The sequence below is a fragment of the Camellia sinensis genome, chromosome 15 (assembly GCF_055761805.1).
Source record: "Camellia sinensis isolate YWXY chromosome 15, ASM5576180v1, whole genome shotgun sequence".
Lineage (NCBI taxonomy): Eukaryota > Viridiplantae > Streptophyta > Magnoliopsida > Ericales > Theaceae > Camellia > Camellia sinensis.
The window spans coordinates 73,389,320-73,409,030 of NC_138975.1; the positions used below are offsets into that span (position 1 = coordinate 73,389,320).

The window sequence follows — 19,711 nt, forward strand, 5'->3', positions numbered from 1 at the left end:
TGCTTAGCTTGTTTTAGCTTCATTTCAGTATATATTAGGCTTTGTTTTGCCATGACATAGCACTGTTTTAAGTTTTTTTAGACATACCATGCATGCTTCATGTAGTTGTCTTGTAATCCCATGATTTGCCTTAACATGCATCTTGCTTTAAGCCATGTTTCTAGCACGATTTTGGATCAACTCCATGAAGCTTTTAGTCTTGTTGTAACATGCTTAAGCTTTGATTTGAGTTTTTTTTGACCATATATGCCATGTTTCGTATAGCCACCATGCATTTTAGCTCGTTAGCTTTGAGTGTCCAAGTCACTAGCATGCTTTACTTAGCTCATTTCAGTGATTTGGAATCACTTGTTATGTTATTTCAGTCCATATAGTATGCTCATATACTTGCATTTGTCACTCCTTTAATGTTTTGAAGGGTTTGTGTTTTATGCCTCATGAATGTGCCATTGTGTATGCCATCATGCTTAGGTCTTTGGGATGCCATCTAAGTGAGTTTTTGGACTTACTTTAACATGCCATAACTCTGTTTTTCATTGCTTAAATCATGCCATGTTTGGTTTTGATAGGTGTAGTGTAACACCCTCTTTGGTAGCCTTGCATGCCTCATGTTTTGGCGTTGTGTTCTAGCTTGTGTTGGCTAGTTTCGAGCTTGCTTTCGGTCTTGTTTAGACCTGCCTTAGGACTATTTTAGGTCCTTTTGGCCCTTTGGGGCTTGCTTTGTATAGCCTTGGTTTGAACCCTTAGGCTAGTTTCAAGCTTTAAGCTTTCTTACATGCTTGGCTAGTCTTTAGAGTCTCCATTTCATCACTTTGGCCGTTGATTTGGGCATGGCTGAGGTCTGTCCATTTTTAGTTTAAGTCCATTGAGTATGTGGTTTGCATATTGTTGCATGCATATTGCATTGCATGTTGTTGCATGCTTGTTATATGACCTCATATTTGCATGTTTGTGTTGCTTTGTTAAGTTAATCATACATGCGTTACATTGGTTTAATATGCTTGTCTTTGCATGTTGTTGTATGCTAGTTGCATTACATGACATTGTTGTTGGCATACTCATGTTGCATTAGCTTTGCTCATATGCTTATGTTACATTGCATTGAGTTGGCATGCCATTAGTTTTGATAAATTAATCATGTTGCATTGCATAGCATTTTGCATGCTTGCATGCATTGCATTATGTGTGCATCCCTTGCCAATTGATCAAGCATGATAGAGGTTGGGGGCCCTTATATGTTTTATACATTTCATTTGATATTGAATTGCACACTTGGTTCCTTTGGCCGTCATGTATTGAAATGGTTGATTGATGGCCCGAGGGTCGAGAACTACACTCCTTTGAGTCTCAAACATGATAAGGAGGGTGGTCATGCAAACATTTCCTTGTAAATGTATTCCCATGCTCTGTTTGTCCTCTGCTGTAGCAACACAGCATTCTGCAGGATGAAATGACCGGTCAGCTACTTTCAGTGCCGGTCAACTAAACATTGTTGGCCGAGAGCTTTACATTTGGTCGATGACCAATCTCCCATGGCCGATGGCTCTATCTCTTGGCCGATGGACTCTCAGAAAGTCCCCAAGTTGGTTCAGAAGTGTCACAGAAGTTGGCACAGTTTTCAGAGGTACAGAGCAGTGTAAACAGAGGCAACATGTGACATGGCGATGGATTTCCGAGCGAAGCCGTCCGAGCACGCATGCATCCCTCTTCCCGAGGCTGTTTTTACTGTTTTCATAGCTTAATTGATTTGCTTAATTGGTTAAGTGTTGTGTAATAATTAATTAGCTTGTTAGTGAGTTAATTATGTAATTTGTATTATTCTTTCGGTCCCTCTGTCGAGATGGTACAATTGTGTAATAAGCGTGCGTGTGTGTGATGCATGTCTTCCAACCTCCACTTCTTTCTCCCTTTTACTTAACCGCTTACGATGGTTAGTTCTAGGGCACATTTCAATTAGCATCCTTATGCTATGCATGTTTACATCATTCATCTGTATTACATGCATCGGGCTTGGCGCATCATACTAATTGCATTGTATTTCAATTCTAAGTAGAATACATGTATCGAAATGTCGCATCTCACATGCCATTTTAGACTAGCCGAGCCTATTCTAGTTGCATTTTGTATGTGATGCATTAGCCATCATGACATGGACTTGGATCATACATTGATTATTAACATGTTCTTTGTTTTGGCTTGGAGTACACTGTGAGTATTTATGCTTTAGCATCTCGCATGTATGTGAATGTTAACATGACAACATGATTGACATGAGGCTAATTGCTTATGTGATATAACTGCCTGAATGCCTGTGGGTGAAGGTTGGATTACTTGAATTGGAACAATTCAATAAATCCGCATTTTAGCCTGCTTACGAGTAGCAAACTTCAAACCATTTTCCTAACAAACGGATATGCAATGCTTTGTTCCAAATTAGGCGATCTAGTCTATACTTGTGTGTTGTGCGCATCACATAGTAATTCTAGGCTAATAACCAGAATAAGAACGCATGTGTTTTCAAAAACAAGATATCATGTTTAGTAGTGGTCGATCTTTGATCGAGCGAGCGGGGGTGCTCATAGATGACCTTCCCCAGTCATACCCAAGTTCCCGAGCCGAGGCAACTTTGGTGATGACGGACACGTGGCCTTAGGCAACGAGTCAGGGTTTCCTAAATTCTCCCAAAAATAAAACATTTAGGTGGCGACTCTGTATCTGGCAAAGCAGTCCATGTTTGGCACTTCTTTCTTGAAAATCAGTTTTCCAAAACGATTTTCCGGATTTGGACTCTTTGGGGATTTATCGGTCTCGCATTGCACTTTGTGGGATTAGATTCAGAACCATGACATTTGAGTCCGAACTGTAGCATGAGGCCCTCGGGGCGCGTCTACAACGAGGCACAAAGGCACAACTCTTAAAAGCACTCAAAGAGTGAAAGAAGTGGGAACATGGCAATGCCATATGCTCTGAAATAACATGTTAAATGATGCCATGACATGCAACTATCTCTAACAAAGCATGCTAGAGGCATCAAAACACAAGGCTAGTCAAGCCCATTACACCATAGCTATGCAATACAATAACCATATGGCCCAGACAACCCAAAATAGTCCTAGAGTATGTCAAATCAAGGCAAAAAAAAAAAGCATAGACTAGAGCTAACACATGTTAGAATTAGAGGCATGAAGCATGGAGTATGCAAGGCCAATGAGGAGGATTACACTACAAGTGTAAAAACCAAGAATGAGATGACTTCACCAACAAAAATCAGAGTTGTAACATGGAAAAATAAGACCAAATACACACTGAGATGGTAGCCCAAAATATTAGGCATGATGGCATACATATTGGCTCATGTTTAAGGCATAAAGCACAACTTTCCAAAAGCATTGAAAAAGTAACACATGTGAGTGTATGACACTGAAACATGCTCTGAAATCATATATCAAATGATGCTAAATCATGTAAATAACCCAAGCAATGCATGCTAGTGGACTCAAAACACAAAGCTAATGAGCAAGATTGAACTATGGCTATACAAAGCAAGGCATGCATGACCCAAAACACTTAAATAAGAGCTCAAGCATGGCAAAACATGAGTAAAAGCTTGCTGGAATGGAGCCAAAAACATGCTAGAATGATGGTCCAAAGCATGATGCATGTTAGACTAGTTAGTGGAATTACACTACAAGTGCAAGGAGCATGCAAGTGGCAATCAAACCAACCCTAGACAGAGCTATATCATGGCAAAACAACACCAAAAACATGCTGAAATGATACCAAAATAAGCTAGCATGATGGATCAAGGCATTGAGCACACAAAGGCTAAATGACAAGATTACACTACAAGTGTAAAAAGCATGCATGAGATGATCAAACCAAGCCAAAACAGTGCTATGCCATGCTGAAATAAGGCCTAAGACATGCTAAGATGGAGCCTCAAGGAGGTAGAAAAACATGCTAACTTGGTGAGCCATCAACACAGGCATACAAGAGAAGAGGAGGGGGGACAACCCCCACCCATTTGGGGCTTCAAAACACACTTTCCACCACGAAAATTCCTCTGAGTTTCAGTAGTAGAAAGTCCATGCAAAGGTGACCTAAAAGGCCTAAAAAGATGGTTCAAAACAAAGCAAAGCAAGGCACAAAAAGGAGCAGACCACCCCTAACATCAAAGAGGCCTCAAACAAATATTTCAAACACTTGAAAATGAAGATTTTTACAGTTGAAAGTTAAGCCAAAAGTAGCATGCAAAGATGGCTAAGTACTTAAACAAAACAAAGCTTAAAAGAGGACTAGTCTCTTACCCTTGAAGAACAAGAACAAGGTAACAACTTCTGAGGTGAAACCAAGCTTTTGAGCTTCAAACAAACATCCAAGAACCTCAGCTCAAGAATGAATGTGTTTCACTAGGTGTTTAGTGCAAAAGTATGAACAAATCTCACTTTTAGGTACAAAACAACACAAATATAAAGAGAGAGGAAGAAAATATAGAGATAGAAGGATATGTATAGCCCTAAGTAATATTTCTCAGCCTGAGACAAGAGGGAGGAGGCTCCCTTATATAAAATTCCAAGCTTCAAGCTTGTTGAACAAGCTAGAAGCTTGGTGCAATCCCACCATACACGTGTATGGAGGATGCTTTCTGTGCCCAACAGCTGGCACAACTGGCAAGAAAAATATCTGTAAAAAGTGCAGGAAAGTTGCCGACCAGTTAAAATGGTCGACCGACCATTCCCACTGGTCGACCGACCAGAAAAAGTGGTCTGCAAGGACAAAAGTGGGCGGCAAGGGGGGGAGGTGGTCTGCACAGAGAGAGAAAGGTGGTGGCATGGCTGCCGACCACTTTAGGTGGTCAACAGACCATCCACCCTAGCTGGCCGACCAGAAAACTGGCTGGCAGGGAAGAAAAGTGGTCTACAAGGGGAGAAACTAGTCTACACCCATGTTCCACTCTCCAGGCAAGGGATAATAAGGTTTAGTTCAAAACCAAACAAAAAAGAAAGCAAGACAAGAGTCCGCAAGGTGAGGCACTCAGTCGAAAGCCTCGAAAACTAGTCTACGGGTACAAAAAGTGGCCTACGAGAGGGAAAGGTAGTCTACGGCTACAAAAAGTGGCCTACAGACCTCTGTCTCCCTCTAGGAAAAGGCAGCAAGGCATGGTCCAAAAACCAGGCCAAGAGAAGGAAGTTAAGAGGTCCCGAGACAAGGCGCTCGGCCGAAGGCTCCGGAAACTTGAAACGAGCACAAACATGCACAATCATCGAGCGCTCAATCGATGACATCTGAGTTTTAAGGTCGGTCAAAAATGGGGTGTCTACACCCCCATATAAATATGCACTCCCCTCCCCTCCCCCTCTCAAAAAAATAAAAAGATAAATAAAATAAAATAAAAAACTAAAATGACATTGTCCTCAATGACAAACAAATAATTAAGTAAGTCAAATCAAAATTGAAATAAATGTAAAAGAGAGACTATCACCAGATTGTGTTTCCATCAGTACCACAAATTCATATTTAACTACACATATACTAAATTGAATAAATAGGGCTCATGGGCCGAAAGTATCTGGAGGTGATGGATGATAATGACCTAGGAGGGCCTACAACATAATGTGGGTCTCATATGCATCCTAACGAGACTACATCTGGTAGGCCTGAAAATCGGTCTACAATGTGTGCACATGCTTACGGTACTAAGCAAAATCGGTGTGCAATCCCGTCAGTAGCTACTAGTGGTTCTAAAGGGTATTGTGGACAAGATCCACTAAGTGCTGAATACGCATGTAATGCTCTGTAGTCATGTACATCGGCTCCCCTTGGAGTGGTAGGAAGAGGTGGATCATGCATAGGAGCATCCCCTGCATCAACCATAGCACCACTCTGTGGTGGAATTTCGGATAGACTATGCTGCCATTCCTACTAGCCAAACTTCGGGATGGTAGTATTGGATTGCTTATCCGGGTCAATCTCGAGGCCATTCATCTGGAAGAGGCGAGTGAGCAAGTGGGCAGATGGAGTAGGCCAACTCATACTTTGCATGGGTTGAAGCCAAATAGCCTCCCGTATGAATTTATGCATGTAAACTTAGATGATGTTTTGAAGGTCAACTTGGTAGCCATGCTAGTAGTGATATAACACCCGCACGCATTCCTTGTGATGTTCAGCTTTATGCCCAAGTGGAAGGGCATTCATGTGAAGCACTGAGTCGATGAATAATAGGCGGGTGGGCTGTTTGCTACAGCGTAGGCAGGTGAAAACATTATCACCATGGGCTCCTAGAAAGAAATCATGAATGAGGCTTGGTATGGAGGTGTTACCGCAATGTCAGGAAACGGGTAGTCAGCTGCAGACCCCTCATAGAAGTTTAAAGCTCGAGCAATCATCAATGGCATGATTTGAATTTCATAACCATCAATAATTGAGCAGAGCTTTGGAGAGGATACCATGGGCTCCTCATACATGTTATGATAGAAAAGCCAGACCAGGTGAGGGTAGGCACTAGCAATGACAGTGCAAAAGTCTAACTGTTGTTGATCCCAGAGCTATTGAACAGCGTAAGAGGTGGCTGGGTCATCACGAAAATACCGAATACTGAACCAGGTGAGCTTGTGAAGCAGCCAAGAAGCCCACTAATCTCTGGGTTGCTCAAATTGTGGCGGTGGCAAGGATGGTGGTGACGATGGTGAGGATGTTGGTGACGGTGGTGGTGGTGGTGCTGCTGCTATTGAGGAAGAACCTTTAGCTTTCTTGGAAACCTGAGATGGTGCATGTCGACTCATATTCTGCGCACAACAACAACATATACAAAGAATACCCGTGAAACATGAGTGAGAATAAAATATAATGTCATAGCACATGTTTCCCCTATTGATTTCGACACATGCAATTCTCCATCCTCCATTTAAAAAAAAAAATACAATTAGCTATGCTAACAAAATAAATAAATAAATAAATAAACGAATACTAAACTACTATATTCTAACAAAAATAAGAAAAATTAATATTAGACTATTGTTAAATAAATCTTACTGACACACACACAAATAAACAGTACATAAGTCTATCACCATCAAATTTTTATTTATTTATTTATTTTGACAACAAAGCAAAAAAAAAAATATTAATGAACAAAAAAAAAGAAAAAAAAAACTAAACTAAACTAAACTGTTAATAAACTATACTTTACCACACTCTACTTAAGTAAATTAATTAAATTAAACAAGTAAAACAACTAACTGATTAAACTATAATAGTAGCAATCGTGTGCCGGAGATGGCCACACGTACGGCTGTTTATCATTTCAAATTCCATAAAAAAATAAAATAAAATAAAATAAAAAATTTAAAACAATAAAAGAAAACTACTATGAATCTACAAATGTACTTTACTACAAATGAGGAATGAAAGATCTAAAACAGAAAATGAACTCACCTTAAAAAAGTGAGAAGAAAGAATGAAAAAGAGAAGAAAAATGGAGGTCTTCCAAAAAAAACGTCGCCGAAGGTGTGCCGGTGGTGAGTTGGGTGGTGCTAAGGTGGTGAGAAGAGATGGAGTGAAGGTTGAGGAAGGTGGTTAATAATGGTGATGTTGGGTAAAAGAGAAAGAAGAAGGAAAAGATAAGGTAGAGAGAGAAAGTGTGAGAGGTAGATAGAGAGAGTTTGGAAAATGATGGATTAGAAGGGTTGGTTAGGGTTTGAATCAAATTTTTTTTTTCATGTCGCGCCGTACGTGTGGGAATATCTGCCGCATGTGCGGGCATCTCGCCGCACCATGTGTCGCACCTTCTTTTAAAGTAGTGGGCAAATTTTGGTCTTTTGGGTTTCCATGTGCTAAAAATAGTGCCGAACGTGCGCCACTCCTTCGTACCAACCCCTAACACCTGGTATTTTGTCACATGTACTGGTATTTTTTTTAATTTTTATAAGACACCCTCTACTTACACCAATTCAAATCCATGGACAATCACTAGCGACTTCTACCTTCATTTTTGCATTTAACAAACAAATAAACCTTTTCAACTTCCCCATACTGCTAAATGAAGGTATAATCTTCATGCAAAAACCATGGTACTACTTTTTTCCCTAACTGTGTTTGTAACTTTCCCTATTCTCCAACAAGGTGACAAACTAGGTTGACTTGGTATTCAGAATTGAAGCGCCAAAGCTACCCTCAACCTATGGGACTGCGATACAGATTTCAAGCCAAGGTGGTTTTGAAGCAATCTCCACACCCCTAGGTATTTAAACCAGACTTTAGTTTCAAAAATTCCAAACATTTGCGTTCTAGGTTTTGTCATTCGAACTCCAGTTTCCATCGTCTCAGTTGGTCTCCTAAGAACTCACTACAAACATTAGTAGGTGGCTATACCAGACTGTCAAATGTTGTTCGGGCACGGCTAACACCGAAGGAATTGCACCTTTAGAGGATTTAAAGTCTCCTGGACATCAAGTACAAGATAGCAAAAATAGAAATAAGAAAAGAAAAGAAAAGAGCCAAACAGAAATATGTGCCTCAATCGAAGTAGAACAGATCCATCAAAGCAATGGACTCAATCATCTCCCCATTCTCAATCATTTCCACATAGGATTTCAATCGTTGGCCATTCACCATAAAGGTGTGTCCATTACGTGGATCTCACACTTCAATGACACCATGAGGGAATGCCTTGAAAACCACAAAGGGGCCATCTCATCTTCATCTAAGTTTACTTGGGAAGAGTATCAACTTGGAATTAAAGAGCCACACTTTTTGGTCAAACTCAAAGGCTTTGCGACTAATATGTTTATCGTGAAAAGCCTTGCTTTGAGCCTTGAAGATTTTTGAAATCTCATATGCATCATTCCTAATGTCTTTTAATTCATTCAATTACATCTTTCAGTTAATTCTAGCTGCGACCATATCAAAGTTAAACTTCTTTATGGCCCAAAGTGTTCAATACTCTAGCTCAATCGGGAGGTGGCAAGCTTTTCCAAACACCACCCTATATTGAAACATTCCAATGGGTGTCTTGTAAGCAGTGTGGTAGGCCTATAAGGCATCAATCAACCATATTAACCAATCCTTCCTATCCGGCCTCGTCTTCTTTTCAATTATGTGCTTCACTTCCCGATTGGACACCTCTACCTGGCCACTAGTTTAAGGATGGTATAGAGTTTCAACCTTATGAGTGATGGAGTATTTCTTGACTATCGACTCAAAGAACCGATTACAAAAATGCGTACCCTAATCACTTATTATGGCCCTAGGAAAGCCAAAACGACTAAAGCTATTTTCATGCAAAAATTTTATCACCACTTTCTGGTCATTAGTTCTGGTAGCTATAGCCTCAACCCATTTCAAAATATAGTCTTCCGCCAAAAGAATGTACACAAAACCGAAATACTATGGAAAAGGACCCATGAAATCAATGCACCATTGTGACAACCAACCTTTCATGCATATGCATATCGTGTCATTCGTGTATGTTAATCTCATGTTAAATGTTTACTTGCTTGAACTAGAACTTGATAGGAGCATAAGAGAAGAAGAAATTAGCTCGAACACCTAAGCTTAGAAAATATTGCATGTTCTATGCTTTGAGTTAGGGGATACCTTAGAACTTTATTTGAAAACCATAGGAAATGCTTTAACCTTAATTGAGGAGCTTAAGGACCTTGGGCTGATGTACTTGTACATTTCATGCTATTCGCCAAATTGCTAATTAGGATTAATTAGGATAAGTATGATTAGAATAAGAATAAATTATTTAGTTTTAAACTTAGTTAATTAAGCCTAAGTTAGGAGATTGGCTAAATAATGAGTAAAAAAACTTTTGCCCCACTGCACACAATAAAACCTCATGTTCTCAAATCAAACAAAGAGAGAATTGCTAGAGAATTGTAGAACTAACAGGAGAACAAGCCAGAGAAAAGGGAGAGGAAGAGAGAAAGACGAGAGGCTCAAAGATTTGCACCAAAACTCAATCCTTAACAAGTTTAAGGTAAGATTTCCATCCAAAATCTTGTAGTAACCATCCCTAGCATCCAAACTCAAGAAGAAACTAGGATTAAAATGGTTTAGGAATGAAGAAATTAGGAAAGTTAGGCTTGGTTATAGAATTTGGTGGAACTCTTAATGGACCATCTCTTTGAACTTGTTTGAAGTGCTTATAATGCATGTAGACCTTTATATTTAGATATTCCTTTGATTTTCATCAATCTCGTAGTTGAAGTTACGATGAAAATGGAAGAAAAAAGGAGAGTATGATGGAAAAATAGTTTTGTTTCAAATTCTTAACAAATTAGTAAGTTTGATTCTTGAACCTTGAAGATAAATCAAGTTTTGATAGTTTTGATTTGATTAACAATCATGTTTGTATATTTGTATGTTTCTAGACCTTGCATATCATGTTTGAGGGTTGAAAGTGCAAGAAATCGAGGTTAGAAGGCCTTAGAACAACCAAGAACAGAACAGGTTCGCGAACTGCAGAATTCTGTTTTATAGATCATCACTTGAGTAGTGGAAGGACCGCTCGAGTGGACATCCTAGAAACCTAAATGAACCAGTTAACCACTCGAGCGGTTAAAGAGCCGCCCAAGTGCACTTTGGACATTCTCAGAATATCTGTTGCAGGCCTGAACTTCTGGGAGGTACTTGATCACCGTTCGAGCGGTGTAAAGACCGCTCGAGCGAAGTGGCCAAAATCAAGAAAGTTTGAGATATAGTTCCATTTATTTTTTCTTCCTTTCCCGAGACACTTTTAGGTATGTTTTGGACCTAGACACAAGGGTAACATAACTAGAAACCCACTTGAAACATGTTTAAATAGGAAAGAGGATTAAAGTCCAACTGCATGATAAATTACTATAAGAAGCTTAAAGGTTTTCCATACTTCAATGTTTTGTTATTGTTTTGCATAGGTCAAGCCTTGGAGGAAGGCACTCCTTGTCAAACCGAGCTACTTGTGAATAGTAATTCATTAATGCTATGTTTGTCAAATTATGTTTTCAATGCAAAACTTGATTATGTTTACAAGCTTGATATGTTTTACTATGAATGAACATTTTATAATCTTGTATCTTGTATTTAGATGGCGTTCATGGATCAAGCCCACAATTGGGGGGATATCCAATCATGTTTGATGGCCGGGTTCATTTTATTACATTTAGCCGGTACCTGGGCTAGCTAAGCACCTTGTCATCCTTGAAATTCTTATCATTATATATTTTGTTCGCAAGCCAAGCTATGTTTTGTCTTGTTCAAACTTATGTTATTTTGAAAGAATGTTTAAAGCTTTCAATGGTCATTCATTTACCGCCTTACTTTATTACTATTGACTGAGCAATGGCTCACCCATCTACCTTATATGTATGTAGGTGAAGATGAAGCGCAAGGACACGTGAATGAGTCACACTAGAATGCTTTTCTTTTCTTTGTTTCTTTTGGAAAGATGTAATCTTGAGACAAGAGCCTTGTTCTTATGTTTTGGTTTTGTAAAGATGCCTTTTAGTATTATACTCTTTTGTTTTGTCTTGTGGACATGTACATACTAAAGTAAATAGATAAGTAGTGTGCTTGTCTTGTTTCCATCTTACTTGTGCACATACTCTGAATGGATGTTGTTTAGTATAATGAATCGGTTATTCCACATAACCCCCAAGGTTATAGTCCCATCTTGTCTCGTCTTGTCAAGCCGTTGGTAGTCAGACATCACTAGTCGGTCATAACTGCTATCCTGTTTGGGGCAAGATAGGGTCGTGACAAAGTGGTATCATAGCACAAGTTTGTACACACACAAACACACACACACACACACACACACACACACACACACATGCACACACTTGTCCTTCAAAGCATAGGATTCCCTAGAAGAATTTTAGGAATGCATTCATAATGAGTGTTTGTGACAAGATGTACATCTTATATGTTATTTGAAGCATCATGTGCATGTTTATAAATGTTTAACTCATGTTCATGTGCATAGCATCATGGTAAGAGAAGGGGGAGAATCCTCTACTAGCCTTCTAGATCATTTGGAATGATTATTGGAGGGTGTAGTAGAGGCTATGAGACAAAGAGATTAGAGAGAGCAAGAACAACAACAACCACAACAACATTAACCCCAACCACAGCCACAACAGCAACAACAACAACTACCGTAGCAGTAGGTTTTGTTGCATATGGACTTCCTAGATCAAGGAACTATGGCAATAGTTAGATAGTACAAGAAAATGAAACCGACACAATTTGAGAAAGGCATAGATCCATTGAAGGCAGAAGTTTGGGTGTTAGAGACTGAGAAATTTTTTAAGGTCTTTTCATGTGTTGAGGCGCAGAAGGTTGCACTTCCTACATTCACTCTAGCGGAGGAGGCACGTAGGTGGTGGATATTAGTGAAGTGTCAATATGAAGGTATTACTTGGAACCGCTTCTTGGAAGTCTTTTACCAAAATATTTTCCTCAATCCATCAAAGACAGAAAGGCTGCAGAGCTCCAAGCATTAAAGCAAGAAGGAGGCACTGATTCAGAGTACGATGCAAAGTTTACTGAATTGGCAAGGTTCACCCCACATATGGTGAACACGGATTATAACAAAGCACGAAAGTTTGAAGGAGGGTTAAAAGGGCCAATTAAGGATAAAAGGAACCTCTTTCAATTGCTAACATATGCAGAAGTTTTGGACAAAGCACTGATGGCTGAACAGAATGCCAAAGATGAACAAAGGTCAAAGGAATGGTTCAGTAAGAAGCAAGGTTTTGGCATAAACAAAGGGCCTAGTAGTTTACCAATCAAAAGGCCTAGTACAGGGAGCACTAGCAGTTCAAGTCAACTAGCAAGACAATACTAGCATGCCAAGAATGTGGCAAAAACCACTTTGGGGTATGCCGTCGAGCTATAGGAGCATGCTTTAAGTGTGGACAAATGGGACATCTAGTCAAAGATTGTCTAAAAACCCAGCAAAGAGGTGCAAGTAGTTCATCTGTGTCATTCCAAAGATCAAGTACTAAAGCTAACACAGGAAAAGAAGCAGTCAGGCAAGGCAAAGTCTTTGCATTTGTCCTAGGGAATGTCCAGAATACCGAGTCAGTGGTGTCAGGAACACTCTCAATTTGTGCTCGAGACATTTATATTTTCATAAATTCAAGTTCAACACATTCGTTTGTGTCTAGTGAATTTGTGAATAAGTTGAATAAACAGTCATAAACTTTGGATTATTTGTTGTCAGTAGCTACACCATCGAGTGAATCCATGATTTGTACATTTGTTTATCAAGGTTGTGATATATTAGTTGGGAGTGCTAGTTTGACTATAGATTTATTACCTATTGATATGAATCATTTTGATGCAATTTTGGAAATGGATTAGTCATCAACAAATTATGTTACTATTGACTATGTATCAAAGTATGTCATATTCCAACCACTTAATCAAGAAGAATTTTCTTTTCAAGGGAATGGAGTAATACCACCACTGTATCTTATTTCATCTATGAAGGCCAACTAGTTACTCAAGAAAGGGTGTCGGGGCTATTTTTGTAGTGTTTTGACCATTCAAGAATTCAATGCCAGTTTTGAAAGTATTCCAGTGGTGTGAGAATTCTCAGACGTGTTTCCTGATGACTTACCGAGCAATTTAATTGATAGGGAGATCGAGTTTACTATTGATGCGGCACTAGGAACTCAGCCTATCTCTAAAACTCCTTACAGAATGTTGCCCACGGAATTGAAGGAATTAAAAATTCAATTGCAAGACTTACTAGATAAAGGCTTCATCAGACCTAGCACATTACCATGGGGTGCACCAATATTGTTTCTCAAAAAGAAAAACAAACACTACGTCTATGCCTTGATTACAGGGAGCTGAATAAAGTGACAATCAAGAACAAATACCCATTGCCTTGAATTGATGACTTGTTTGATTAGTTACAAGGGGCACAAGTCTTTTCCAAGATAAATCTCAGATCAGGCTACCACTAGCTCAAGGTCAAGGCAGGAGATGTAGAAAAGACAACTTTCAAAACAAGGTATGGCCATTTCGAATTTTTTTTATGCCTTTTGGAGTTACTAATGCACCCGCAGCATTCATGGATCTGATGAACATAATTTTTAAGCCTTATCTGGATGAATTTTTTGTAGTCTTTATTGATGACTTTCTTATTTACTCTAAATGTGCGGAGGAACATGAACAGCATTTGGCATTGATCCTTCAAACTCTTAGAGATAAAAAGTTGTATGCAAAGTTGAAGAAGTGCGAGTTTTGGTTAACTAGTGTAACATTTTTGGGGCATGTGCTTGAAAAAAAAATGGGGATTTTAGTTGATCCTCAAAAGATTGAAACAATAGTTAATTGGCCAAGACCGACTAACGTAACAGAAGTTCGAAATTTCCTTGCTTTGGCAGGTTACTACAAAATATTTGTCAAGGATTTCTCCAAGATAGCAGTGCCATTCACTCAGCTAACACGAAAAGGGTTACCATTTGAGTGGATAGAAGAAAGAGATTCGGTGCATTTAGAGCTCAAGACTACATTGATTACATCACCAGTCCTTAAATTGCCAACTGGTACAAAGAGGTTTATTATCTACAGTGATGCATCACATAAGGGATTAGGTTGTGTTTTGATGCAAAATAATGGAGTTATTGCATATGCTTCACGCTAGCTAAAGCCACATGAGAAGAATTACCCAACACATGATCTAGAATTGGCAATCGTCATCTTTACATTGAAGATATGGCGTCATTATTTGTGCAGGGCTTCATGTGAGGTATTCATGGACCACAAGAGTTTCAAATATTTGTTTTCCTAAAATGAACTCAACATGAAACAAAGGAGGTGGCTTGAACTGATGAAGGATTATGATTTGCAAATTTAATATCACCCTAGCAAAGCAAACACTATAGCGGATGCCCTCAGCCAAAAGTCCATGGAGAATTTGGCATGCTTACTTACCAAACAAAAAGATATTTTACTAGACCTACAAAAAATGGAAGTGGAGTTAGTTCTACATGAGACAAGAGGCAATTTCAGTACAACCAATGATCATTGAAGAAATTAAACAGAAATGGATAAAGAATGCCTACCTAAAAGAAAGTTTCTTGAGGAAATTGATTCAAAGCCAAGGCCGGGATTCGCATCAAGGATCAAGTGTTACAATTTGAAGGCAGAATGTGTGTTCCAGATATACCTAAATTGAAAAAGAAAGTTATAGAGGAAGCTCGCTGTTCTAAGTTTGCAGTCCACCCTAGAATCCCAAGATGTGTCAAGATCTCAAGCAAGTTTATTGGTGGCCAAACATGAAAAGGGACATAGCAGAATTTGTATCTTGATGCCTTCTATGTCAACAAGTCAAATCCGAATATCAAAGGCCAGCCAGTCTTCTTCAACCTCTTCCTATACCTGAATGGAAGTGGAAACATATCACGATGGACTTTGTAATTGGCTTGTCTCGTACACCAAGAGGTATGGATTCTATTTGGGTCATCATTGATAGGCTGACCAAGTCCACCCATTTCTTACCTCTGAAACCTTTTTATAACGCAGACAAACTTACTACTTTGTATATAAATGAGATCATTAGACTTCATGGTATGCCTATTTCTATTGTATCAGATAGAGATTCCAAGTTTATATATAGATTTTGGCAAAGTTTAAAAAAAGCAATAGGAACCGAATGAAGGTTTAGTACTGCTTTCCATCCATAAATAGACGAACAGTTAGAAAGAACCATACAGACTCTAGAGGATATGCTTCATTTGTGTGTCATAGATTTCAAAGGAAGTTGGGAAATTCATTTTCCGTTGGTGAAATTTGCCTACAACAACAAGCAAGTATTCGTATGGCACCTTATGAGGCATTGTATGGAAGAAAATGTAGATCACCCGTTTGTTGGATAGAGGTGGGAGATCAAACAATATTGGGGCCCGAAATTGTTCAAGTTACTATTGAAATATCAAGGTTATCTAGCAACAAATCAAAATCGTTCAAAGTCGTCAAAAGAGCTATGCAGATGCAATGAGGAGGAATGTATAATTTGAAGTTAGTATCATGTATTTTTGAAAGTCACTCCAATGAAGGGCTATACACAATTTGGAAATAAAGGGAAATTAGCTCCACGTTATATTGGACCGTTTGAAGTCTTGGAAAAAATTAGCCAAGTGGCTTACCGGATTGCATTACCACCAGAAATAGAACAAGTGCACAACGTGTTTCATATTTCTATGCTACGAGGTTATGCCCGAGATCTTTACCACGTGATTGATTTCTAGAGACTAGTTATTGATAAGGATTTGGAGTATGAGGAATGACCTATTCAACTTACTAACCATCAAGTAAAGGAACTTAGTAACAAAGTAATACCAATGGTAAAGGTGGAATGGCGAGAACACTATGGGAGAGATGCTACTTAGGAGAAAGAAGATGAGATGAGAATAGGATATCCTAGTTTATTTTTGAGCTAAGGCGAGACAAGTTTGGAGAACCAAACTTCTTAGGAGGGGGAAGAATGTGACAACCAACATTTCATGGATATGCATATCATGTCATTCAAGTATGTTAATCTCATGTTAAGTGCTTACTTGCTTGAACTAGAACTTGATAGGAGCATAAGAGAATAAGAAGTTAACCTGAAAACCTTAGCTTAGAAAATATTGCATGTTCTATGCTTTGAGTTAGGGTATACCTTAGAACTTGATATGAAAACCATAAGAAATGCTTTAACCTTAATTGAGGAGCTTAAGGACCTTGGTCTAATGTACTTGTACATTTCATGCTACTTTCCAAACTGCTAATTAGAATTAATTAGGATAAGTATGATTAGAATAATATTAAATTATTTAGTTTTAAACTTAGTTAATTAAGCCTAAATTAGGAGATTAGCTAACTAATGAGTAAAACAACTTTTGCCCCAACCGCACACAATAAAACCTCATGTTCTGAAATCAAACAAAAAGAGAATTGCCGGAGAATTGTAGAACTAACGGGAGAACAAGCTAGAGAAAAGGGAGAGGAAGAGAGAAAGAAGAAAGGCTCAAAGATTTGAACCAAATCTCAATCCTTGAAACGTTTAAGGTAAGATTTCTATCCAAAATCTTGTAGTAATCATCCCTAGCATCCAAACTCAAGAACTAGGATTAAAATGGTTTAGGAATGAAGAAATTAGGAAAGTTAGGCTTAGTTGTAGAATTTGTTGAAACTCTTAAGGAACCATCTCTTTGAACTTGTTTGAAGTTCTTATGATGCATGTAGACCTTTATATTTAGATATTCCTTTGATTTTCATCAATCTCGTGGTTAAAGCTATGTTAAAAAATAAGAAAAAGGGAGAGTACCATGGAAAGATAGTTTTGTTTCAAATTCTTAACAAATTAGTAAGTTTGATTCTTAAACCTTGAAGATAAATCAAGTTTTGATAGTTTTGATTTGATTAACAATCATATTTGTATATTTGTATGTTTCTAGACCTTGCATATCATGTTTGAGGGTTTAAAGTGCAACAAATTGTGGTTAGAACGCCTTAGAACAGCCAAGAGCAGTGGAGGTTCGCAAACTGTAGAATTCTATTCTGCAAATCACCGCTCGAGTTGTGGAAGGACCGCTCGAGCAGACATCCTAGAAACCTGAATGTGTCGATTAACTGCTCGAGTGGTTAAAGAGTCGCCTGAGCTCACTTTGGACACTCTCAGAATCTCTTTTGTAGGTCTGAACATGTGGGAGGTACTTGATCACTGCTCGAGCAGTGTATAGACCGCTCGAGCGGAGTGGCCAAAATCAAGAAAGTTTGAGATATAGTTCTCTTTCTTTCTAGGACACTTTTAGGTATGTTTTGGACCTAGACACAAGGGTAATTGTAACGACCCCGAACTATGATTAGCCACTAATTCAATCTCCTTTCACTTGAGACACAACCAGGTTCGACTCCCCAATGACGTCCAACTGTTTTGCCCCTAGTTCTAGGGCAGCTTCCAAGCCAGCGATGCATGCCTCGTATTCTGCTTCATTGCTAGATACTTTAAATTGGAGTTTGAAGGCTAAAGGTATATGGGAATTATCAGGTGCTATTAGCAACACCTCTATCTCATAACCGTACTGATTAGACACTCTGTCAAAGTATATGGTCCAAATCTCTTCTTCAACCTACAGAATGGCCTCATCTGCGAACAAATACTCCACTGCTTCATCCCCCTCCACTGGGTGATTGCCAAGAACTCTATTACCACTCTCCCCTTGACAGACTTGCGAGTCACATACTTCAAATCGAATTCGGAGAGAAAAAGCAACCAACGGGCTAACCTACCAATAAGCGCTGGTTTCTCAAAGAGATATTTGATGGGATCTAATCTCGAAACCATAATTACAGAGTGAGCTAACAAGTAGTGCCTCAACTTCATGGTAGTTTATACCAAGGCTAAGCAAGCCTTCTCTAGCGGGGTGTAACAGGTTTCATATTTCAGCATCTTCTTGCTCAGGTAATAAATGGCTTTCTCCACTCTATCCTTTGATTCATGCGCAAGCATGCAGCCCATAGTCGTGTCGGTTACTGACAGATACAAAATTATCGGCTTCCTCAGCTCTGGCAATGACAACACGGGCAGGTTCTGAAGGTACTGCTTGATCTGCTCAAAAGCAACCTGGCATCGGTCATCCCATTGGAATTTCTTTCCTTTCTTCAGGAGACTAAAAAGTGGTTCACAAGTCAAGGTTAATTTTGCAATAAACCGTCTTATGAATTGCACTTTACCCAGAAAGCCACGCACCTCCTTTTCAGTCCTTGGTGGTGGCATTTCTAAGATGGCCTTGATTTTGGAAGGATCAACCTCAATGCCCCTTTGTGTAATCAAGAACCCTAGCATTTTCCCTGCTGTAACGCCAAATGTGCACTTCTGTGGATTTAGCCTCAACCAATATTCTCTGATTCATTGGAAAAATTTCTTCAAGGCGGTGTTGTGGCCCTCTCTTTCCTTGGACTTGAAAATCATGTCGTCCACATACACCTCAACCTCTTTGTGGATCATATCATGTAAGATCGTGGTTGCAGCCCGTTGATAAGTAGCCCCAGCATTTTTCAAACCAAACGACATCACCCTGTAGCAGTAAGTTTCCCACGGCGTGGTAAAGGCAGTCTTCTCCCTGTCCTCGGGTGCCATCAAAATCTGGTTATACCTGGAAAACCCATCCATAAAGGAGAGCAACGCATGGCCTGCGGTGAAGTCCACCAATTCATCGATCTGAGGTTGAGAAAAGTCATCCTTCTGACTGGCTTTGTTCTGATCTCTAAAATCTACACATACTCGAATTCTTCCATCTTTCTTCGGCACCGGAACAATGTTGGCTAACCAAGTAGGATACTTAGATACTAGCAAAAACCCTGCATCTATCTGCTTGGTGACCTCTTCCCTGATCTTCAAAGCCCAATCCAGGCATATTCTCCAAAGCTTCTACTTGATGGGTTAGGCCTCAGGGTCTAGAGGGATCTAGTGATGTACAATCTCAGGATCGATTCTAGGCATGTCTTCATAGGACCACGCAAAAACAGCTTTGAAATCTTTTAATAAAGCGACTAAGCGCTCGTGTTCCCCCAAAGACAACGCAAACCCGATCTGGACCAGACGCGGATCCTTCTCAGTACCCACATTAATTGCAACAATTTCATCAACAAGGGGTTTTACAAACCTCTCCTCCTCTCGATCAATCAAATGTTTCAAAGCCAGAGGAATTCCTTCCTCGTCGTT

At 39.3% G+C, this 19,711-nt stretch overlaps 1 pseudogene; it reads right to left on the bottom strand.

Moving 5' to 3' along the window:
- LOC114256885 (uncharacterized) overlaps nucleotides 1-6,464 on the bottom strand; it is a 56,311-nt pseudogene extending 49,847 nt beyond the window's left edge.
- Between the last annotated feature and the right edge of the window lie 13,247 nt (nucleotides 6,465-19,711).